Below are 25,885 nucleotides of genomic sequence, written 5' to 3'. Positions count from 1 at the left end.
AAGGAAAAGTTTTAACTCATTATCTACACCTGCCACTATATATATTACAAATAAGCAACCAATACAATTCAAAAACCAGGGGCTAGTTTAGCACACTGGGCTAAATTGCTGGCTTTTAAGCAGACCAAGGCAGGCCAGCAGCACTGTTCAATTCCCGTACCAGCCTCCCCGAACAGGCGCCGGAATGTGGTGACTAGGGGCTTTTCACAGTAGCTTCATTTGAAGCCTACTTGTGACAATAAGCGATTTTCATTTCATTTCAAAATCCACTCATAAATAAAGTTAGCACTTAGGGTTACTTGCTATTCTCTGTGCTCTTCTCTCTGTTTGGAGATAACCTTTCAGAAACAACCTGCAAATTCTTCAGTCTTGTCAGACTCAAATTCTATGGCAAAACCGCCAAAATTACAAATAGGCCTGGCTCCTTCCATTAATACATCATCTGTATCCCACTAAAATGACCCATGACCTGCTTAGATAGGACTAAACACCACTCCCCCTGAAATTTCCTACATCAAAGGTTATCTCCTTTCGATGTACAATATTCCATTAGCCATCTATATGTAAACAAGTGAATGGTTAAGGTTAATGATTAGGGCAGCACGGTGGCCTAGTGGTTAGCACAACCGCCTCACGGCGCTGAGGTCCCAGGTTCAATCCCGGCTCTGGGTCACTGTCTGTGTGAAGTTTGCACATTCTCCCCGTGTCTGCGTGGGTTTCGCCCCCACAACCCAAAAATGTGCAGAGTAGGTGGATTGGCCACGCTAAATTGCCCCTTAATTGGAAAAAATTATTGGGTAATCTAAATGTAAAAAAAAAAGGATTAATGATTAACTCAGCCTTATGACTCCTTAATCATAGCGTTAGCAGGCCTATGTCCTACATACATCTGAACTCAGGGTTTTTAATGACATTGCTACAACAAAATATAATATATAACAATTTCCCTCATTCATCACAACTGCTTGAGCTGCTGGTCCTGATGGTTCATTAAACTTAGTTAAGGTTCAGACTTGCATAGATTTTAAATTAAATTTTAATATCCAGTACTTCTCGAAGCAGCAGTTTCTGCCTGGAGACTCTAGCATACATTTCACAGTTTAACATTGGTGGATTCAAAGTAATCAACCTACTTATGAGTTCTTTTTGACCGATGGACATCTTTACTTGACCACCATGATCAATTTAGGATCCAGATTGTTACCAATTCTATTCCATGCCTCTGCAATCAATTCTATACATTTAGGGGGGATTTCGCCGTCGGCGGAATTCTGTTCTGCCGGCAGCACATCCACACCCTCGGGATTCCTGGCGGCGTAAAGTGGCTACAATGGGCAATTGGTCAGCGGCGGGAATGGAGAATCCTGCTGCCAGTGACAGCAAACAACTTAGAAACACATGGCTGGCGAGGCAGGTGATTCATCCCGAGTGTTTTCAGTTCACTTGTGGCGCTAGACATGTGACTGATGTCCCGGGCTTTGGGTAGGTGAATGTAACATAATTGAAACGTGATTCAAAAACAAGGTACAGAGTTTAAAGTAACATTTATTATTGAACCCTCAGCGAATTGAGTAAACCAGAGTAAAATTTCTAATCTGCAAGTATCTGGTTCTTTCTGCTTTCGTTTATTAGCTTCATTTTACCTTTCTTAGCTTACAAAAAGGCGGGGAGATTTCACATAAAACTACAGATGCTCCCTAATAAAGATTCTTAGATCGACGGATCACATCACAGCTGGAGAACCTTTTGGTTGTCCATTAATGTTCCTGATATAGAGGCTTAAAAAAAAGTCCAGATTTTTAAAAAGTACAACTCTCCCTGCCATCATTCAATATGAATTTATTCAGGAGAAATGAGTTTCAGGAACATAATATTTCTGTGTTCACTCAGCTGGCCTCTACTCTTTGCTTCAAGCTCTTTGATTAACAGGGAACCAGTGATGAAGAATGCAGATCCACAGCTTAGAAAATGCTAAAATGCCAGCTTGTCAAATTGATGTGCACTGCAAAATCTTGCATGCCATTGTATCACAATGTTAGGAAGATTATTCACAAAAAAACTGCAAGCACTGGTTTATCTCCTGGAGTTATTGAAGATTGCATGCAGAAATCAAATTGGTTTGTTGTTTTTTTCCTCCTACCTCTTGGCATTAAATCACAATGAAAATCACAATTAAAATGACTTTGATACATTATCGAATCGCACATTGTGATTAGTTCCAACGAATTTTTCCTCCAAAACTTGTTATTTCTATTCATGACTGTACTTATTAAATTATACATTTTCCATCTTTGCTTCGTGACAAATACAAAGGGTAGGATTCGGCAGTGCCCTAGTCGCGTTTTTCTCGGTGGCGCACCTTTCGCAGGCTAAAGACAACACAACAGCTACAGTAATCTATGCATATAATACTTAATGAATTCCCCCTTTAGCTGTTCCAATTCAATATCAAAATCCAATGAACCAAAACCTATTTCAAGGGCATGGCCCAGCACTCTGTATTCTCACTTGAATGGGACTGGTCCTTTGCCTGAGATTCTGATCCAGTTTCAACCAGCAGTTTCAAACTCCTTCCAGAAGGCAACTCTATCTTTAAAATGATCAAGGCAGTATGCCACACCCAATGTGCTTTTTACTGGAACAGCTTTAAAATGAAAACGGAGACAAACAGGGGCAAAAACTTATTTTTCCTTCTACAGTCCAAAGTAACCAAACAAAAACTGAAAAAACCCCCTCTTACCTGACAGCCACAGCCCAGCTCCGCCCAAAAAATGACATCACTGAAGCCATGCTGCAAGTCACATGATAAGAGACCAAACCTCTCTTAAAGGGACACTCACATGACACTACACACCCGCCGCTTGTCAGTGGGTTTTCCCATTGAGGTCACCCCACACCACCGGGAGACCTGCAGGTGGGGATGAGCTGCCAGTGGGAAAAGAGAATTCAAGCAGTCAGAGAATTCCGGCCAAAGTGTTTTGTTTCTGTGATAATTCTCTCCACATCCTGGCAGAGCTCTCCCTTCTGGACTGTAAGTGCTTCCGCCAGCACAGAATCAATACTCTTCCCTGCTGGTGCTAGAAGCATCACCCAGGTGCTATTTCCATATATCTTCCATGCAAATCTATGCATAGTTTCCCTTCCCTTCCCAGTCTCGGGTCACTAATTTGAACGGGTATCCCATCCCAACTTAATAAGAACAAAGAACAAAAAACATTACAGCACAGGAACAGGCCCTTCGGCCCTCCCAGCCTGCGCCGATCCAGATCCTTTATCTAAACCTGTCGCCTATTTTCCAAGGATCAACACAGCTGCCAGAAGGTTTGTTTATTTATTTTTCCCTTTATGCTTCAATGCATCAGAAGTACCCCTCATTTATTCTAATTGTAATGTCTGTAATCTTTCCTGTTATGATTGACATCTCCTCACCACATGAACAATGTTAAGTCTTTCTCCATTTACAAAAGAGGAAGTGAAACCACTTAGCTGTTTTGATGTGGCGAGGAGCTGTCAATCATAACAAAAAGGTTTATAAACATTGTGGTTGGAATGTATGGGGTGTACATCCCGTTTCTGGCCGACATAAAATTTTCAATCGGGTTCCAGATCTCAGCAGGTGGGGAGGATGAAGAATCCCATGCATGTTCATTTGTCTCAATATTCACGGTATTCTTCTATTTTCAATAGGAGGGCGGAAGCACGAATTATCACCAAAATGTAACAAGAGTATATGCCAGGTTTCTCCATTTGGGAGACAATGTTCTCCTGTCGGAGTTGAATTGCACTAATTTTATGATCCCCCTGTGATTGTAAAGCAGGATGCAATACCGTATTGCTTTCTGCATGGCGTGGAATATAATTCCCAGGGCAATTCAGATCGGCTGTCCAGCATCTTCAGGACCACGATTGCAGAGACCATGGGCGGGATTCTCTGACCCCCCGCCAGGCCGGAAAATCACCGGGGGGGGGGGGGGGGGCGGCGTAAATCCCACTCTGCTGCCCCGAAGGCGGCTGCCGGATTTGCCGATGCTGGTTTTTTGGCGGGAGCGGGAATCGTATCGCGCCGGTCGGTGATCGCATCGCGCCAGTCAGTGGCTGTTGGCAGTGGCCTCCTCACGCGATTCTTCGCTCCACGGTGGGCTGAGTGGCCGCCCGTTTTCGGCCAGTCCCGCCAGCGTAAATCAAACAATGTATTTACCGGCGGGATCTGGCTCCGCGGGCGGCCAGCAGAATCCTCAGGGTGGTGCAGGGGGATCTGGCCCCAGAGGAGGCCCCCACAATGGCCTGGCCCATGATCGGGGCCCACCGATTTGCAGGCAGGCCTGTGCTGAGGGGGGAACTCTTTCCCTCCGAGCCGGCCGCCATGGCTAGTGTGGAGAAGAACCCCCCTACGCATGCTCTGGGATCATGCCAGAACACGCTGGCGCTCCCGCGCATGCGCCAACTCGTGCCAGCCGGTGGAGGCCCTTCAGCGCCGGTTGGCACGGCGCCAACCCCCACCGGTGCCAGCTGGCGTGGCACAAACCCCGCCGCCACCGGCCTAGACCCTGAAAGTGCGGAGGATTCTGCACCTCCCGGGCAGCCTGACGCCGGAGTGGTTCACGCCACTCCTCGGTGCCATTACAGCCCGAGTGGTATCCCGACCCACAAGTGAAACTCATCCATGTGATTCCTGGCTGCGGGTACTGGAGAATCATGGGATGGCAAAGCATAGGGTGTCGGGCCCACTAAATAGATGTAAATAAGTCATTACAACCTATTTGTATTTATTTTCATGCTCCCACTGACGTGCAGCGTGGACCTCGTTCACTCCACCAATGAGGGGTTGGAGCATGGCATTCTGGTCCCATCCAGCGCCAATCCCAATTTTGCCCCAACGATTTTACGTCCAATCGGCGAACGCATTCTGGGCGTCCCTGGGACAGAGAATCTCACCCATAATGTTTGATACCAAGATATGAACACAATTCTCCCTGATATTCAACATTGGAAATGTACAGATTCTCTAATAAGGCAGAAGGTGTATACTTTTTGACTACTGCGAAGAGCAGATGACACTGCAAGGATTTATTCTCACTCATGGTTTTGTCCTTGAATTAACTGGGACCTGGTTCCATCTGTCTCTTTGTGTTATTCTCACCCTTGTTTATGAGTTGCATCACGTCCCAAAGTCGCATTTCAGTTCTTAATCTCAACTGTCTCCAAGACTCATACCTTTCTTTCACATTTCCTACATGTTCTATTTTGATTCATTTTCATTCATTTCAGATTAAATGTCATACTTTAAATCTTAAACAAATGAACAGTGCACTTTACTGGTGATTCAGATGATCCATCTATTCCTTTACTTCCGAAGATAATTCCCTTTTATATGTGACTAAAATATTTAAATGTTGTCTTGAAAGTTGAGTTTTAACGTTTCATGGTGAAGTTGTTTAATTTCATCATGTGGTGATTGGTCCTTTAAGGGCAGACTTAGGGTCACATGGCTTGGGTGACCAAACGGGCCTCAGGGTAAGGAATCACCCCAGGGCTTGGAGTACCCTTAGACAATGTGATATTTTGGGAGTGAGCTACAGCCATGAGGCTGCTGTATGATTTTTATGAATAAATACCTTTTGTGTTCACTAAGGAAGTCTGTAAAAGTGCATCTTTACATCTGGCGATGAGGATAAATTATCCCGACACTACTTCATGGCGTACACCTGTGAGACTCCTGTTTTAATTGAAGTCTGAATAAAAAATATTTACCAGAATGCCTCTCTTTAGGCAAAGAGACCCATTTGAGTCCACCATGAAGAACTGGCCATACTCCTAAGTATTTGTGTAACTCAGACCTATAACCTTATTCACAGTTTATAGCCCCAAGCACGTCTGACTCCAAATCATTTTGTGAGCTCATGGATTTAATGAAGGCTCAATTGCAGGCAGTATACTCCAGAGATTCAAATTTGATTTGAGGATGAGAGCCCCAGGCAAATCAATCACAACTTACATTGCTAAATTGAAACAATTATCGAAGTATTGTATTTTTGGAGTCACGCTAAATGACATATTTTTGGATAGGCTAGTCTACGGCGTGAACAACGATGCTATTCAACACAGATACCTTGCAGAGGTTGACATAAATTTTAAATAATCAATTGTGATAGCGCTGGCCATGGAAAGTGCTGAAAAATGTGAACAAGTGCTGCAGAACACACAAAATGGCACCATTCACTAGTTGGGGAAGGAACCTGCAGCAAGCCATGGCACCAAAACTGCTATAGCAGCAGCAAAGCAGGAAACAATCTGTGGCACGCTTTCCTGATTGAAAAAAATCTGCACAATGACAATAAAAAGAATAGTTCTGGAGAGCTTTGGGTCTGTATCTACAGAACGCTGCTTGTTAGTGAAACAATTATAGATCATGCTCCAATTAACCACTGGGGGATTATAGATACAAAGTGAAAGGACCCCCTGTACTGAATTCCCTGTCAATGTATCATTTCCTGCACTGGCGGACATCCAAAAACTAACAGAGAATAGCTATTAGCTTCTACATTCTGAAGGGGAGTCTTACCAATTTAGAACAGCTTGGAATTGGGAAATGCATTGTTTGATATGTGGCTGTACACAACTGCAGGTTCGGCTCTTCCTCATGGTTGTTTATTCTCCAGCGATATAATCAATTAATTTGGCTGCCTTGATATCAAGTAAGGTTGATCGCTGTGGGAGTGTTGCTAATCCAGGATAGACTCCATTGGGGCTAGTTATAATCCACTTTGTATGAAGATCCTGGGGGTTACCATTGGCCAGAAAGTGAACTGGACGAGCCATCTAAGAACTGTGGCTACACAAACAGGTCAGAAGCTAGGAATCCTGCAGCAAGTAACTAACCTCCTGACTTCTCAAAGCCTGTCCACCATCAACAAGGCACAAGTCAGAGGTATGATGGAATACTCACCCCTTGCCTGAATGAGTGCAACTCCAACAACCCTCAAGAAGCTTGACATCATCAAGGACAATGTGGCTTGCTTAATTGGCACCATTTCAACAAACATTTGATCCCTCCACCACAATGAACAGTATCAGCAGTGTGTACCACCTAAAAGATGCACCGCAGGAACTCACCAAGGATCCTTAGACAGCACCTTCATAACCTACAATCACTACCATTTAGAAGGGTAAGTGCAACAGGTACATGGGAACACCACAACTTGAAAGTTCCCCTCCAAGCCAGTCACCATCCTGACTTGGAAATGTATCACCGTCGCTAGGTGAAAATCCTGGAACACCCTTCCTAACAGCGCTGTGGGTGTACCGGTAACACATGGACTGCAATGGTTCAGGAAGGCAGCTTATCATCAACTTCCATAGGTCACTTAGGGATGAGCAATCAATTCTGGCCTAGCCAGTGATGCACATAAACCTTGAATTTTTTTTAAAATTCCGTATAGAACCACAATGCAATCAAATCTTCCTTGCAAGCAGTGAACAATAGCTCACCACCTCCGGACGGGTCATGGTAGATGCTGCAACTTTCTCCACAGGAGGACGATTAAAGCATTCCCTTCATGTGATCACAGAGTTCCTAATCAGTGTCTGGGGGACCCGGCACATCATGTGCACATGTTTTGGTCGTGCTCAAAGCTTGCGGACTTCTGGAGGTCCTTCTTTGAGACTATGTCGGCAATCCTGAACATTGGATTGGAGCCTTGCCCATTGGAGGCGATTTTTGGGGTTTCGGTTGTGCCAGAACTCGGGATGGGGGCAGACGTCCTGACTTTTGCCTCACTGGTGGCAAGGAGGCGGATCCTCATGGGCTGGAGGTCAATTGCACCGAGGCATGGCTGGGTGATATGATGGAGTTTTTACGTCTCGAGAAGTTTAAGTTTACCGTGAAAGGGTCAGTGGAAGGAAAGAGGGTCGGGGGGAGGGGACTCCCCTCGATTTAATTGTATTCTGTGATTTTGTAGGTTTTGTACTAAAATTGTTTAAATGTTTTCATAAAAATAGTTTAAAATAAAAGGAGTTGAAGAATTGCAGAGTTCCATGTTTTAGGGCTGAAGGAAATTAGAGATGGGGGCTGCTTTGCCTAAAAAGGTCAAGTTGACCTTGAGGGTTTAGATGACATCATAAGCCACAATGGCAAAGTCCAAAGATGACACATGAGGGTGGCAATCTCAGTGAAAGCTTACGTTTGTGAAATAGATGCTCAAATATTTAACCATTTCTGTCTCCAATCAATTGACAAATAGTTTACAAGACCAAAATTTTTTGTGGAAAAAAAATAATGTCCGAAGTCTTCTTACATTTTTTAAAAAATGTATATTTATTAGGATTTTACAGTATAGAAATTGCCGCAACAAAATAATACCATGGATAAAATAGAAGAAAAAAACCGGAACAAGGAATCAGTATCTTTTTTCTTAAATTTAGAGTACCCAATTATTTTTTTCCAATTAAGGGGCAATTTAGCGCGTTCAATCTACCTACTCTGCATATCTTTGGGTTGTGGGGGCGAGACCCACGCGAACACGGGGAGAATGTGCAAACTCCACATGGACAGTGACCTAGAGCTGGGGTAGAACCTGGGACCTTGGCGCCGTGAGACTGTGGTGTTACCCCTGGGAATCAGTATCTAACGCACACCAACTTCTTGGACAACCTCCTGAGAAACACCGAGGAGGAGAACCAGCCACCAGTCAATCAGCGGGGAACCACATCTGCCCCAGGGGAAATAAAACAGGCTATCTACTCAGTACAGTCCTCAGCCCATCACCAAATCTCCACACACCCGGTGACCAAACCCAGTCCCTCCGGGCCCCCCTATAATCGCCCCCCAAAAGGGGCACTTCAATCCTCAAGGACAACAGGATACCAGCCACGGCTCTGTACCTGGCCTACCCCTACACGCAAAAGCAAACTCAGGAATGTATGTCCCAAGGGCCTCCCGCACAACCCCAAAACCTACATCTCAATGAGCCGGCACCCACCCAAACCCCATCCAGGGCAATGTACTGCCCCCGCTCACACAAGGAGGGGAAGTATAATCTCTCTAACCCCAGCCAGGTGGGGATCCCAACCTGGGAGAAGACACACATCAATAGGATGTCCTGGAAGGGAGGGCCAGCCCTCCTCCCCATGCCACCCGAGAACACCCGCTTCATCGGACCAGACCAGAAACAGGACCCGTGCAATGCTCGCCCAGACGATAAAAGGAAAAAAGAAACCCCCAGGAAGCAGAGATGAACCACGGTAACAACTGTCATATAAAAGGATAGCCAGGGCACACTCTGATGGCCAATCCTTAATCATGAACACCAATCCCACCTCAGCCTAATCTAATAGCAGGCAAGCTTAAATTCAAATCTAAAAGAAGAAAGGAAATCTGAAATGGATTAGCTCTAACTGGGGGGGGGGGGGGGGGGGGGGGGGGGGAATTATCATCGATCATAGAAAGGTCGAACTAACCCTACCAACCCCAACCTTCCACCCCACTCACCGCTGCACCTCCACTCATCGTCCTTTTAAGTGAGACAGGGGATGATAACAAAGAATGAGACACGATAAGGCATAATTATAATTAACAGTGAAACTGAGCACAATTTCCATTTCCCATTTTCCAAATCAGGACAACCAATGGCACAGGCCATCACACCCATACTTCACCCTCCCCTGTAGGAAAAAAGACAGCATCAAGAAAACAAGAACATGATCAACAGGGAGCAAAAGTAAAGGTTACAGCAGGATTAACAAGCACTCTCCAGGATCACTCAAGGATTCTGACAATCGAAGCACAAGGAATCGTGACTTCTGCCATGCCGCCTCACCAATACCCAGGCAGTCTGCAGTCTAGGCCCAGCCGGTAGGGGTGACTCGACCAATCTGGTCACCTCCAACCCCTCGAGACGAGCATCAGGATCAGGACAATATAGGACCAGTGATCAGACCGACCCCTGGTCTCGAAGACAGGGTACATTGTGCTCTCTTGAATCTGACACACCCAAGATCCAAATCAGGATTCCCGAAACATTCCAACCAACTTTCGAACTAATTCGGAAACTCCTCCACCACCTTGCACCAAGGGTTGGGCCTGGGGGTATACTGCGCTAGGTCTCCTTCTCCCGAACCCCTCAGGATGCATGGGAACTCATGTAGCAGGATCTCGACAACATGCCGGTGGGCTCCCACCAGGGAAAACATTCCCTCAAGTACAAGAACCCCTTTGCGCACCTCCACAGAAATACCCCACAACTCATGGACGTGAGCCCTGATGACCTGCACCAGAAACCGAGATTTTCAGCAAAGACAACACCTTCCGTGGCAGCCGTCATCTGATGCACACACCACCAAGGTGAAAGCCCGCTCAACAGCAACTGCGCCACTTCAAGAAGGGCCCCACACCAGTCCACTCCAGCCACCACAAACAAAGGTGGATTTTAGCATTTAACCTTCCTTGCAAAGACACCTACCCAAACACTTCCCAGGGCATAGCACAAGCCATGTAACCCAAGGAAAGACAAACATGAAATGTGCACTGAGATAAAAAGACATAGTAAAAGATGAGCTAAGCCAGGGCTCACGGAACCGCAGCTGCTCCCCCGCTCACATCACGTGACTCTCTGTCTGCTTGCATTTTCATCACCCTATTCAAATTCTGCTTCTGGACGTATTTTCTCAGCAATTCCTCATACTGGCCCATTTTGGATTTTCAACATGACAAATGGAATTAACGTCAAACAGAATTTCTTTTCCGCATTTAACTGCAACACATGCAAGAACTGTAATCCTTTCTCTTACTGTAGATCTCAATGTCAAGGTCAAATTTAATGTGTTCTGCCTAATTTCATGAAGTCTGCCATTGCATCAAAGCTATGTGTGAAGCAGAGCACAATATGTCACTGAATTTCCTGTCATCAATATCAGCAATCACTCATTTGTATATTATTTACCTCATCGATCTTTTCTCACAGATGTAATGTCGCCAACATTCTAAATTAAAAATCAGAAGATATTTCGTACTGCTCTATCCCTTTCCAGATAAGATCTAAACTCAGAAGTAACCATGCACCAAGTGCAGCTGATCTCTGAGTGCAGCTAGTTCGAAGCTGTGAGCTTGGGAATTTGGCGAGTGAGGGAATTTTAACAGTTAATTATAAGGGTTAATCTCTTTCTAATATATAGATGGCATTTAAAATTTAATTATAATTTACTGTTAAAGTTAAGTTTCTTTCAGTCCAAGTTGGGGATAAATAAGTTCCCGACTAAAAAGGCAACTGCGGTTAATTAATTAGGTAATTAGTTTGAACTAGTTTGTCTCAATAACAGTGCCTACTTTTGTAGAATTTCAGCTAGTGTAAATAGAGGTGGGTCTTCATAAGATCACAAAGTAAGTAAGTGTGAAGACAGCAGCTGGTCGCCGAGTGCTGTTAGTCACACAGTGTGAGCTTTGGGATTTAGTGAGTGAGGGGATTCAGTGCAATGAGGGGAGGGGGATGCTGTTCACTTGAGTAGCTACCTTAATTTTGAGTTTAAATGAGCCCACACAGTGGTGAGCTAGATTGAAAGAGCTAGAAGGCTATGTCTGTGAATGGGCTACATTCTGGGAGAAAGTCACAGGATTATAGAATCAGAGGAATCATAGAATTTACAGTGCAGACAGAGGCCATTCGGCCAATAGTGTCTGCACTGGCCCTTGGAAAGAGCACCCTACTCAAGCCCACACCTCCACCCTAACCCCATAACCCAGTAACACCACCTTACATTAACTTTTGGACACTAAGGGCCAATCCACCTGACCTGCACATCTTTGGACTGTGGGAGGAAACCGGAGCACCCGGAGGAAACCCACACAGACATAGGGAGAATGTGCAGACTCCACACAGACAGTGACCCAGTGGCCGGGCATCAAACCTGGGACCGTGGAGCTGTGAAACAACAGTGCTAACCACTGTGCTGCACTTGTGGTACCGTGCCGCCCTTGATGTCACAGGGAAACAGGTAAGTGTTTGGTTGCTGAGTATTTTGCACATTTATCTTTCAGATCTCAGGTCACTAAATAGTAATTGGAAGGTTTTATTAGTCACAGTAAGATTTACTGGCGGTAGTAAAAATGATTGGAAACAGTATGAGAAACATTAGGTTTCATCCCCAGGTTTCTAATAAATAGACTTTAAAGTTAAGGCATGATGGGACAGCTTGGCCTCGTGTATTCCTCATCCTGTAATATGTGGAAGTTGTGAATGCATTCTTGGACCTAGATGACCACATGTGCAAGATGTTTCAGGAGCTGCAGAAACCCAAGCTCTGGGTTTCAGAACTTGAATAATGGCTGGAGTCACTGCGACACAAGAGCGAGGCTGAGAACTCAGCATAGCATAGTTAGCAAAGTGGTTACACTGCAGGTTAAGCAAGTGCAGGCAGAGAGGGAGTGGATAACTGCCAGTCTAGGAGGACCAGACAGGTGGTGAAAGAATCTCCCGAGTCCATCTCGCCCACAGACCAGTTTTACATTTTGGATACCAATTTGGTGAGGGTGATGGTTCCTCAGAGGAGTGCAGTCAGAGGCAAGTCCATGGTACCACTGGTGGCTCCGCTGCACAGGAGGGGAAGAAGAAGAGTGGAGGAGCAATAGTAGTAGGGGATTCAATAAATAGGGGAACAGACAGGCATTTCTGTGGCTGCAGATGTGACTCCAGGCTGGTATATCGGTGCCAGGGGCAAGGATGCCACAGGACAGCTGCAGGACATTTGTTTGGGGAAGGGTCAATAGACAGGGGTTGTGATTCACAAATGGCATAGGTAGGAAGAGAGATGAGGCCCTGAAGATAGATTTTGGAGAGCTATGAAAGAAACTAAAAAGGATTAATCTCAGGATTATTCCTGGTCCCACATGCTAGTGAGTACAGAAATAGGAATATGGAAAAAATGAATGTAAGGCAGGTGAGATAGTTACGAGAGAAGGTTTTAGATTTCTGGGGCACTGGGACTGGTTCTGGAGCAGGTGGGACGCAAACAGCAAACAGCAAGTTCCCTTGCTGCCCACTCCTCTCTCGCTCTGGTTCCAAACTGGCCTGCTCTATTTATGCAGGGAGTCTGCTAATGATTTCTCTGGGTTTCAGAACTTGAATAATGGCTGGAGTCACTGCGACACAAGAGCGAGGCTGAGAACTCAGCATAGCATAGTTAGCAAAGTGGTTACACTGCAGGTTAAGTAAGTGCAGGCAGAGAGGGAGTGGATAACTGCCAGTCTAGGAGGACCAGACAGGTGGTGAAAGAGTCTCCCGAGTCCATCTCGCCCACAGACCAGTTTTACATTTTGGATACCAATTTGGTGAGGGTGATGGTTCCTCAGAGGAGTGCAGTCAGAGGCAAGGCCATGGTACCACTGGTGGCTCCGCTGCACAGGAGGGGAAGAAGAAGAGTGGATGAGCAATAGTAGTAGGGGATTCAATAAATAGGGGAACAGACAGGCATTTCTGTGGCTGCAGATGTGACTCCAGGCTGGTATATCGGTGCCAGGGGCAAGGATGCCACAGGACAGCTGCAGGACATTTGTTTGGGGAAGGGTCAATAGACAGGGGTTGTGATTCACAAATGGCATAGGTAGGAAGAGAGATGAGGCCCTGAAGATAGATTTTGGAGAGCTATGAAAGAAACTAAAAAGGATTAATCTCAGGATTATTCCCGGTCCCACATGCTAGTGAGTACAGAAATAGGAATATGGAAAAAATGAATGTAAGGCAGGTGAGATAGTTACGAGAGAAGGTTTTAGATTTCTGGGGCACTGGGACTGGTTCTGGAGCAGGTGGGACGCAAACAGCAAGTTCCCTTGCTGCCCACTCCTCTCTCGCTCTGGTTCCAAACTGGCCTGCTCTATTTATGCAGGGAGTCTGCTAATGATTTCTCTGCCCCCCTCATTGGGGAAGCTCATACTCCCACAGGATTGTGGGATTGTGGGATTGTGGGACAGAAACCAAAGAGGGAATTCAGATAGGAGAGAAACAAAGCTGGTAACAATATGAAGAAACATATCAAGCAAAATTGGAAGGCATTGGGAACAAAGGCCAGCATCAGATATCAAAAAACAGTACAAAATATTATAACGGCAAAACTTAATGCACTCTATCTGAATGCAAGAAGCATGCACATCAAGGTAGATTAATTAATGGCACAAAGAGAAGTAAACAAGTTTGATTTAATTGGCATTACGGAAGCATGGCTGCAGGGTGATCAAGGCTGGGGACTGAATCTTCAAGGGTGTTTGATTTTTAGGAAAGATGGGTAAAAAGTAATAGGGGTGGGGTAGTGCTATCAATAAAGGAAGAGCTCAGTACATCAGTGAGGCCAGAAGATCAAGATGTGGAATCAGTTTGGGTGGAGCTAAGAAACAGCAAGGGGAAGGAAAATTGGGGGGGGGGGGGGGGGGGGGGGTGGGGGGGGGGAGAGAAGAGTTACTTATAGACCACAGAACAGTTGTGATGCTGTAGGGCATGGTATAAATCTGGTAATTATGGGCACTTATAATAAGGGAGCACATAATCAAGGGGAGCTTCAGTCTAGTCATAGACGAGAAGAACAAAATTAGCACTAATGCTGTGGAGGTTGAATTCCTGGAATGTATACAAGATGGATTTCTAGAGCAGTTTGACAAGGAACCAATTGGTGATTGGGGTATTTTAGATCTGCCGTTGTGTAATGACAAAGGGCTAATTGATAATATAATTGTCATGAAGCCTTTAGGGGAGAGTGACGATAATATGCAAGGCTGTTAAGTTTGAAAATAATATGATTGAATCAGAAGCTCGAGTCTTATTCCTTCATACCTTCTTTTGTTTAAATTTGTTGTGTATTGAAAGCCCTCCCTCCTGGACCATCTCTCCAGCCATTTGTTCATTTGACCCATCTTCCTATTTCTGTATTCACGAGCATGCGGTAGATTGCAAAACTACATTAAAAGGTATGATGGTCGACAGGCAATGGCTTAGATTTAAATAATACATGGTTCACAATGAATATAAAAAGTTTTGAGGCACAAAAACCCAACTGGAGAAGTGATCTAACTGTGGTAACAAGAAAAGTTAAAGATTTTATTAGATCAAAGGAACAGGCTTATAAAGTTGGCAAATAAAGCAGTAGCCACAGGTCCAGGAACATTTTCGAATTCAGCAAAGAAGGACAAAATAAACTGGTAAAGAAAGAGGAAATTGAATTGGAGAGTGAACTAGCGAGAAAGATAACAATGGACTGTAGAAGCTTTAATAGGTTTTAAAATTATGTTGCAATTGTATAAGGTGTTAGTGCGGCCACACCTGGAGTATTGTGTTCAGTTTTGGTCTCCTTACTTGAGAAAGGACGTACTGGCGCTGGAGGGTGTGCAGAGGAGATTCACTAGGTTAATCCCAGAGCTGAAGGGGTTGGATTATGAGGAGAGGTTGAGTAGACTGGGACTATACTCGTTGGAATTTAGAAGGATGAGGGGGGATCTTATAGAAACATTTAAAATTATGAAGGGAATAGATAGGATAGATGCGGGCAGGTTGTTTCCACTGGCGGGTGACAGCAGAACTAGGGGGCATAGCCTCAAAATAAGGGGAAGTAGATTTAGAACTGAGTTTAGGAGGAACTTCTTCACCCAAAGGGTTGTGAATCTATGGAATCCCTTGCCCAGTGAAGCAGTTGAGGCTCCTTCATTACATGTTTTTAAGGTAAAGATAGATAGTTTTTTGAAGAATAAAGGGATTAAGGGTTATGGTGTTCGGGCCGGAAAGTGGAGCTGAGTCCACAAAAGATCAGCCATGATCTAATTGAATGGCGGAGCAGGCTCGAGGGGCCAGATGGCCTACTCCTGCTCCTAGTTCTTATGTTCTTATGTTCTAAAATGGAAAAGAACCATTGCAGGGAGAGACAGGAGAATTTATAATGGGGAATAAGGCAGAGACACGAAACAGACACTTTGTGTCTGTCTTTATGGAGGCACATACAAAAATGCCCCGCAGAAATACTGGAGAGCTAAGGACTAGCGGGAATGCAGAACTAAAAGAAATTAGTATTAGTTAAAAAGTAGTACTGGAGAAATTAATGGGACTGAAAGTTGATTATACCCATGGAGCTGATGTTCTACATCCCAGAGTATTGAAAGAGGCGGCTGTGGATCCTGGATTCATTGATGGGCATCTTCCAAAATTCTATAGATTCTGGAATGGTTGCTGCAGATTGCAATGTAGCAAATGTGACCCCACTATTTAAGAAAGGTGGGAGAGAGAAAATGGGGAACCATAGACCTGTTAGCCTGGATTCAGAATTAGGGAAAATGCTAGAATCTGTTCTAAAGGATATGATATCTGGACACTTAGAAAATAATGGAGGATTGGGCAGAGTCAGCATAGATTTATGAAGGCAACATCATGTAACTAGCAGAATAGATAAGGAGGGGTGAGTGGATGTGGTGTATTTGGATTTTCAGATAAGGTCCCACACAAGAGGCCAGTAGACAAAATTGGAGCACATGGGATTGGTTAGTGAGTGGGCAAAAACATGGCAGATGGAATGAATGTGGAAAAATGGGATGTTATCCATTTTGGTAGAAAAAACAGAAGCACAGTCTTCTTAAATAGTGAGAGATTCAAAAGTGTTGATGACAAAGTGTTGATGTGTTCTTGTTCATGAGTCACCCTAGAGCCTTGGTGATATTACGCCTGGAGTACATTGTACAGTTTTGGTCTTCTAACCGAAGGAAGGATACACTTGCCATAGAAGAAGTGAAGGTGTTGGGGGTTGGTTAGCTCAGTTGACTGGACGGCTGGTCTGTGATGCAGAGCAACGCCACCAGTGCCGGTTCAATTCCTGTGCCAGCCGAGGTTATTCAAAAAGGCCTCGCCTTCTCAACCTCGCCCCTCTCCTGAGGTGAGGTAACCCTCGGGTTGAATCACCACAAGTCAGCTCTCTCTCACAAGTGGAAGAGAAACCTATGGTCCTCAAGGACTGTGGCGACATTTACATTTACAAAGGAAGTTCATGAGGCTGATTCCTGGGATGGCACGATTGTCCTATGGGGAAAGATTGAGGAGACTGGGCCAATATTCTCTAACGTTTAGAAGATTGAGAGGCAATCCCATTGAAACATACCAAATTCTTCTGGGGCTTGACAGGATCGATGCAGTAAGGATGAGTATACTGGCTCGGGAGTCTGAAGCCAGAGGGCACAGTCTCAAAATAAGGATCATGTCATTTAGGACTGAAATGAGGAGGAATTTCTTTATTCAGAGGGTCAAGAATCTTTGGAATTCTCTATCCCAGAGGGCTGCAGCGGGTCAGTCATTGTGCATGTTCAAGACAGATTGATAGCTTTCTAGATATTATTTCCACGGTGACATAGTGGTTAGCACTGCTGCCTCATGGCGCCAAGGACCCTGGTTCGATTCCAACCTTGGGTGACTGTCTGTGTGGAGTTTGCACGTTCTCCCCGTGTCTGCGTGAGTTTCCTCCAGGTTCTCTAGTTTCCTCCCACTGTCGAAAGATGGATTGCCATGCTAACATTGCCCCTTAGTGTTCAAAGGTTAGGTGGGGTTACATGGATAGGGCAGGGGAGTGGGCCTAGATAGAGTGATTATTCAGAGGATTGGTGCAGACTGAAGGGCCGAATGGCCTCCTTCTGCACTGTAGGTACTCTATGATTCCCAAGTCACCTTCTTTCTCTTGAAGCCTATCATCTTCATGGGATATTCTTCAAATTGTGTGGGACAACATCACAAAAACAATCACTTTGATATCTCAACCTCAATTTGCTTTTCAGCAGCTAGAGGAATAGTTATCTTGTACACTTGCATTTCATCCTTCAGGGTTTGGCTGGGGGTTTGTCGGTTAGTTCAGTTGGCTGGACGGCTGGTTAGTGAGACAGAGCGAGGCCAACAGCGTGGGTCCAGTTCCGATACCAGTTGAGGTTATTCATGCTGACCCCACCTTCTCAACTTTGCCCCTGGCCTGTGGGGTGGTGACCCTCAGGTTAAATCACCACCAGTCAGCTCTCAATGGGCAGAGTGTCACTTGGGACGATGGCGAAATTTACACTTCCTTCCAGATTCAAGGAGCTAAGCTGACATGAACACATTTTTCCATCTCAGACCTTTCCAGTGGTGGCGCAGTCTCCTCCCATCCAACGGGAAAATAATATTCTTCCTCCTGCTGACTTCCTGGACTAAATATTCAAGGCCACCAGTTGAAACCCAGGATACTCTGACTAATCGGAGAGAGCATCTTCCGTGAGATTCACAGTGAAAACCACACCACTCTTTAAGAGGTGAAGACCAGCTGGAGATGACATCCAGTCTGCCAATATAACACTTCAATCAGCAAGCTGTCTGATTACCAGTGCCATTTACACTGACAACAAACCCCTCCATCATGTTTCAATGAGTCACAAATCACAGAATATTTCATTTTTCCACAGATGATATCCACTTTCTCCCATTTTGCAAATATTTTGAGCAAAACTTGAATGTCTCCTCCAATATTTCCAACTTAATCTTCAGCAATTTTATCAATCACTCTGACCTCTCCCATTTAATCTCTTCAGGGGATACAGCTTTCCACCTCAAGTATTTCTTGGATGGTACAATGGAATCTGAGCATTAAAGCTGAAATTTTACACAGTCATGAAAACCTGGTGCAGGTTGGGAATGGCAGATTTTGTGTGGCTGTTGTTGTGACCATCTATTTAGAATAGGTTAGGTGGGTTCCTGGAAAGATTTTCATTTTCACGATGGAACTCCCAGTGCGCTACCTCCCATCTTCTCTCTCTCTCTTCCCCCCCCCAGCGCCCACCTCTGCTCATTCTTGAAACATTGAATGTATTCTTAAAGTCAGCACTGCTATAAAGTAATGACAGTAGTTGTGACATCCCATGTCATTCTGTCGCGCGTGATCCAGCGACTTCATTACACCTGGTGCGGATCCGGGCGCAACAGACGTGTGATGAACGGTATTAATAACTGCCGTAAACGGTACCTGACCTTTAATATCTTGCCCCTTTAAGAGGCTTGGAACCCTGGGGGACTCCGCCTTTGGCTACGCTGCCAGGAAACGGTATATAGGATAAGGCTCCATGTGGCGAGCACACTTCTCTCGGATGCTGTTCAGTTCTCTGTAGGTTAAAGCCTTTTGATTACCGACCTCGCTCTCGCATCGTAATTGAGAGTGCCTCGATTGAATCTACAGACACATCAAGATGGACAGCGCTCTAAAACCGGAGAAACTCAACCTGGACGCCAGGTCGCCAGAAGCCCCAGAAATATTTTAATATTGGCTCCGGTGTTTCGAGGACTACCTGGGCTCCTCAACGACTGATGTCGACAGCCCTCGCAAGCTGCGTTTACTACATGGCTGGGTGGGCCACCGACTCTCCTCCGCGATCGAGAACACTACGACCTATGATGCGGCGGTCGAAATACTAAAGAAACGCTTCATAAAACCTACTAACGAGATACACGCCAGACATTTGCTCTCAACCTGCAGTCAGCGTTCCCGGGGAAACGCTGGACGAGTTCGTGGAAAGACTCAATGCGCTTGCGAGGAACTGCGACCACAAAGCAGTGACGGCAGAAGACCACAGGAACTTACATATTCACGACGCCCTTGTGTCCGGTATCAGGTCCTCGTACATCTGGCAGCGGCTCCTAGAAGACGGGGCAAAGGATCTCCAGGGCACAGTAACGCTCGCTTCTCCTCTCGAAACGGCCCACCATAACCTCCGTATGTACTTCCCGGACCTTGCGAACCCCTCTCGATCCCCTCCAGACTCTGCCACGCTACAGGCCTGTGCCGCGTGGCGACCCGCTCACTCCTGGGGTTCCCCATGCTATTTCTGTGGGCAAGGCCAGCACCCACGTCAGCGTTGCCCGGCCCGCTCCGCGATCTGCAAAGATTGCGGGAAGAAAGGGCACTTCGCTAAAGTCTGCCTGGCTTGGACCAAAGGCCACAAACGAAACCCTCACCAGGCCCAGAAATCAAGCTCCCGGTCTCACAGACCCCGCAACGCGGCCGTGCTGCGGCTGGGCAAGCCCACTTCCAACGCGTCATCGACCTCGTGCGAGTCATGGGAGCGGTCATCTTGGCAGCGGCCATCTTCGAAACCCGACACGTTCGACCGGCGGCGGCGACCATCTTGTGACTCCGGGCAGCCATTTTGTGAGTTCGACTCTGACGGCCCGCAACTAGGAGCGATCACACTCGATCAATCGCGGCCAAAGCACCTGCAGAACTCGATGATGCGGGTTCAAGTCAACGGCCACGACACTCCCTGCCTAGTGAACTCCGGGAGCACGGAGAGCTTTATCCATCCAGACATGGTAAGGCGCTGCTCCCTGCGCACCCACCCCGCCTCCCAAACTATCGCCCTCGCCTCAGGGCCTCATTTGGTTCAAATCACGGGGTATTGTGTCGCTGACCTCGCAATTCAAGGCGCTGAATACACCCGTTTTAAACTTTACATCTTTCCTCAACTCTGCGCCCCCCCTGCTGCTCGGTCTGGACTTTCAGTGCAGCCACCGGAGCCTGACACTGAAGTTCGGCGGACCCCTGCCCCCACTCACAGTCTGCAGCCTGGCGACACTCAAAGTTGCGCCACGCCGCCTCTTCGTGAACCTCACTCCCGACTGTAAGCCCGTCGCCACCAAGAGTCGCCGGTACAGTACCCAAAACGTGACTTTTATCAAGTCAGAGGTTCAGCGGCTACTAAAAGAGGGGGTCATAGAGTCCAGCAACAGCCCTTGGAGGGCTCAAGTATTGGTAGTCTGCTCCGGGGAAAAGCAACGAATGGTAGTGGATTATAGTCAGACCATAAACCACTTTACACAACTCGATGCTTACCCACTTCCCCGCATAGCTGAAATGGTGACTCACATCGCCCAGTATCGGGTATTCTCCACGGTTGATCTAAAATTGGCTTATCATCAACTCCCTATCCGCTCAGAGGACCGCCCCTACACGGCTTTTGAAGCAGCCGGTCGGCTGTTTGACTTCCTTAGGGTCCCCTTTGGTGTTACAAACGGAGTCTCCGTTTTCCAGAGGGCGATGGATCAAATGGTGGACCAGTACGGCTTACGGGCCACCTTCCCGTACTTGGACAACGTCACCATCTGCGGCCATGACCAGCAGGACCATGACGCAAACCTGAGGAAGTTCCTCCAGACTGCCCGGGCCCTCAACCTCAAGTACAACAAAGAGAAATACGCGTTCCACACAACCCGGCTAGCCATCCTCGGCTACGTCGTGGAGAACGGGGTCCTAGGCCCGGAACCCGACCGCATGCGTCCCCTTAAGGAAATCCTCTCCCCCATAGCCTCAAGGCACTCAAACGGTGCTTGGGGCTTTTCTCCTATTACGCCCAGTGATTCCCCAGATATGCAGACAAAGCCCGGCCACTCATTAAGACCACAGTTTTTTCCCTGACGGATGAGGCCCAGTCGGCTTTCGACCGTATCAAGGCCGGCATCATCAAGGCCGCCATGCACGCGGTGGACGAAGCCATTCCCTTCCAAGTAAAAAGCGACGCATCAGACGTCACCCTGGCTGCTACCCTCAACCAGGCGGGCAGGCCAGTAGCGTTCTTCTCCCGAATCCTCAACGCCTCGGAAATCCGGCACTCTGCAGTCGAGAAGGAGGCACAAGCCATAGCGGAGGCCGTGCGACACTGGAGGCACTACCTAGCCGGTAGGAGGTTCACCCTCGTCACCGACCAACGGTCGGTCGCCTTTATGTTCGATAACGCACAACGGGGCAAAATAAAGAATGACAAAATTCTCAAGTGGAGAATAGAGCTCTCCACCTATACGTACGATATTAAATATCGCCCGGGGAAGCTCAACGAGTCCCCAGATGCCCTGTCTCGCGGCACGTGCGCCAACGCGCAATTGGACCGCCTGAAATCCATCCACGATGACCTCTGCCACCCGGGGGTCACCCGGCTTGCCCACTTCATCAAGTCCCGTAACCTACCCTACTCCACAGGGGAGGTCAAGGCCATGACTAAGGCATGCCAGATCTGTGCGGAATGCAAACCGCAATTCTATCGACCAGACAAGGCCCGCCTGATAAAGGCCTCTGGGCCCTTTGAGCGACTAAGTGTGGACTTCAAAGGGCCCCTCCCGTCCACCAACCGCAACATCTATGTCGTCACCGTCATCGACAAATTCTCCCGCTTCCCTTTTGCTGTCCCCTGCCCCGATATGACCTCGGCCTCCGTGATCAAGGCACTGCGCAGCATCTTCACACTGTTTGGTTTCCCCGCTTATATCTACAGCGACCGGGGAACATCGTTCATGAGCGATGAGCTGCGTCGGTACCTGCTCAGCAAGGGCATCGCCTCGAGCAGAACGACGAGCTATAACCCGCGGGGAAATGGGCAAGTGGAGAGGGAGAACGCGACAGTTTGGAAGGCTGTCCTCCTAGCCCTACGGTCAAGGAGTCTCCCAATTGCCCACTGGCAGGAGGTCCTACCCGATGCCCTGCACTCCATTAGGTCGCTCCTCTGTACGGCCACGAACGAGACCCCTCACAATCGTTTGTTTGTCTTCCCCCAGGAAGTCCACCTCTGGGGTCTCGCTTCCACTCTGGCTGACGACTCCGGGTCCAGTCCTACTCCGGAGGCATGTGAGGAGCCATAAAACGGATCCAATAGTTGAGAGGGTCCACCTACTGCACGCAAACCCTCAATATGCCTACGTTGAGAACCCCGACGGCAGGCAGGATACTGTCTCCCTGCGAGACCTGGCACCCGCTGGCTCTCCCACCGACCCCACCAACTCTCCCACCGACCCCGACGTTTTCCCCACCGACCCCCCACCTTCTACCGACGCTCCCCGCCCCACACCGACTGCTGACTCCGACAGAGCCACCCCCACAGTGCCCCCTGGCCACCAGCCGGCGCCGGCACCAACCACCCTAATCACCCCTGATACCCACCCCCCTCCAAGGCGGGCAAAGGCTCAGTCAACCGTGCTCCCGGATAGACCACCATCGGAACCGACCGCATCCACGGCGCCACCACTGGAGCAGCGAAAGTCAGCACGGACGATTAGACCACCACAAAGACTGAACTTATAATTTAAAACACTTCACCCCTGACAGACTATGTGTTTTTTTTAAACAGGGGGTGAATGTGATGAACGGTATTAATAACGGCCGTAAACGGTACCTGACCTTTAATACCTTCCCCTTTAAGAGGCTTGGAACCCTAGGGGACTCCGCCTCTGGCTACGCCCCCAGGAAACGGTATATAGGATAAGGCTCCATGTGGCGAGCAGACTTCTCTCGAATGCTGTCCTATTCTCTGTAGATTAAAGCCTTTTGGTTACCGACCTCGCTCTCGCATCGTAATTGAGGGTGCCTCAAGATGAATTGCGCACAAGCCCCAAATTGGGTTCCCGTTGGGCACCGGACCGATAGCGAGCCACCCAACTTGCTCTGCCTGGCACCATCTGGATCGTATGTGTGGTAAACCACTGTATTGTATTGTACTGTTGTACTATTACATGCCTGGGCTTGTCCCTGCTGTGTCTGAACCACTGTAGTATATAATCTGTGTATTGTGATAAACTGCCACTGTATTATATGTAATGTGGTAAACTACTGCTTGCTGGCTCCACCTCCCCCGGTCTCGGTATAAAGGAGGCTAGGCTCCGCCGCTGCCCCAGTTCGGATCCGAGGCCAGGAGGTTTTCGAATTAGTTTATTAAAGCCTCAGTTACATTCACCACTCATCGTGTGTTCATTGATGGCATATCAGTATGACTCATTTAAATACCCAGATTCCAAATTCATCTGCCGCCTAGGACTCATCACCATGACTGGGAGTCCATGCCAGGGCATTGTTTAGTACAGGCCAATCACAAACGTGAACCAGTCATAATGACATCAGGCGGAGGGGGGCTCTCACAGGCCATTGGGGAGCCCTGGGTGTTTACGGACAGGGCAGGTTGGCACCCTAGCAATCCCCTGGCACCTGGGTACTATGGCACTATTAGCTTGAAACCCTGGCAGTGCCACCTGAATGGCACTGCCAGGGTGGCACTGTTAGGGTCTCTAGGTGGCAGTGCCAGGGGTTGGGCTCAGGGGGGGACTTGCCAAGTAGTGGCGGGGGTGAGAGGGGGTTCCCTGAGGCCTTCTCAAGATCCGGAGGAGAGTGGGAGTCATAAGAGCAGGTAGAGGGGGAGGTGCCTGAAAGGGCTTGGGAAAAATCAAGCCAGCCGGACAAAATGGCCCCCCAGACCTGCGAGGAGCTGAAGTCGCCAACTGAAAATCCCCCTAAGTGCGGCCTCGGTGGGAGGAAAGTCCCCGACACCAAAGAAAAGGCAAAGTGTGGTTGGATAGGTGGATATTTCTTCGCGCAGCAGCCACCGAGAACCACCCCGCTAAACGTGCCGTTCAGCGGAATTTTACATCAGTGTGCTGAATCGCACCCGTTGTCATCAAACAACTTGAATATACCTGTTCATACCCAAGTGGCCTTATTCAACAACTGACTTCAATATAAGTAACAAATCCGAGAAACGAAGGCCAGTTCCATTTAACCCAGAGGTGCTTGAAATTGGCTGGAAACTTTATGGAAAAATGGGTGCTTAAAGATTATTGGGCCAAATGGGCAAACATAACTCAGCTGGATTCTATCCTTATTCAGGTGCAGTTCCAGCAAAGGACAGAGGAGGGTGCTCACTGCGTGGGAATTCTAGTCTCTTGCTCAGTAGACCTGTACTCGGCACTTACCCACTACATCATTAGATGAATTCCTCAATGTAGTTTTGGTTATTTTCTAAGGTATGGTATAAATGCTGTAGATAATAAGGAGCAATGACACAGTCTTTATCTCTTTCACGTTCCCAATCGTCAACCACTCGCAGCTTTGATTGCGAGCGAATGTTCAGGCCTCACAGCATGTCTCAACTTCTAATTTCATACATGGTGACATGATTTCAATTAAAGTTATAAGTTGTAATTGTTTTTCAGGCGCCCCACTCTGGCAATGAACAAGTGAATCATGCTGGGGGCGGGCAATTTCCCAATCTCACAGCTTCAACGATAATAGGACCACATGAAGTAGAAATTAAATGTCATGATAATATTTTTATAATATTGTTAGCTGCATCATGTGTTCCTTTGGATTTTGCTTTAATAATTGTTCATGTTCAGGGCAGAAAGTCCCATTGCTGCCGTCTAATAAAAAATAATTAATAGTTCGGAAACTTAAGATAAAAATCCCTTAAAGCTCCAAAGTCAGAGGTGATTTTAATAAAATAGTTTGCCTTTTAGTTATTAGTTCATCTTTGTGGTTTCATCATTTGAATTTGGACATGAAACATAGAAATTGTCCTGATAGACATTTGCTTTATTGTTTAATTTTTTTATGATCCTTGCCCAGACCCCAAGTTGTTGATGAGATCCGGTTATAGACCAATAACATTTTGTTTAAAATAGACAATGTTTGAGATCCAAGACATTTACTAAGTAAAGAAGGTCATAAGATTCCACATAGGATTGACTGACAGGCAATATCGTCCTCACAAAGATCTAGAGGGATTAGCTCTTGCCTCTATTTTTCATTAACTGTTCTTCTTAATGAGTGTAAGAGCCACAGGACTCAGTGGGGATTGGTTTTGGGGCCCTCCATGTTTCTGTTGTGGATCCAAAATGGTGTCTGTAACATGAACAGCCAATGCCTCATGTGAATAATGCAAGTTTACAGCTCCATGCTCCAGCAAGTCCTCTGTTCAGTTCCTACAGATGAACATGTATTAAGCACCTTGAAGGATTCCCCCGCCAGTGTTGTGTAAAGAGATCCTCAACTACTGACAGAGTAATTGCAGTTCAATTCTTTTGATGGTTGCCCAAATGCCACCCATTCATAGTGC

Source organism: Scyliorhinus canicula, chromosome 18 (genome assembly GCF_902713615.1).
Source record: "Scyliorhinus canicula chromosome 18, sScyCan1.1, whole genome shotgun sequence".
Classification (NCBI taxonomy): domain Eukaryota; kingdom Metazoa; phylum Chordata; class Chondrichthyes; order Carcharhiniformes; family Scyliorhinidae; genus Scyliorhinus; species Scyliorhinus canicula.
Note: the sequence above shows the minus strand (reverse complement) of the source record.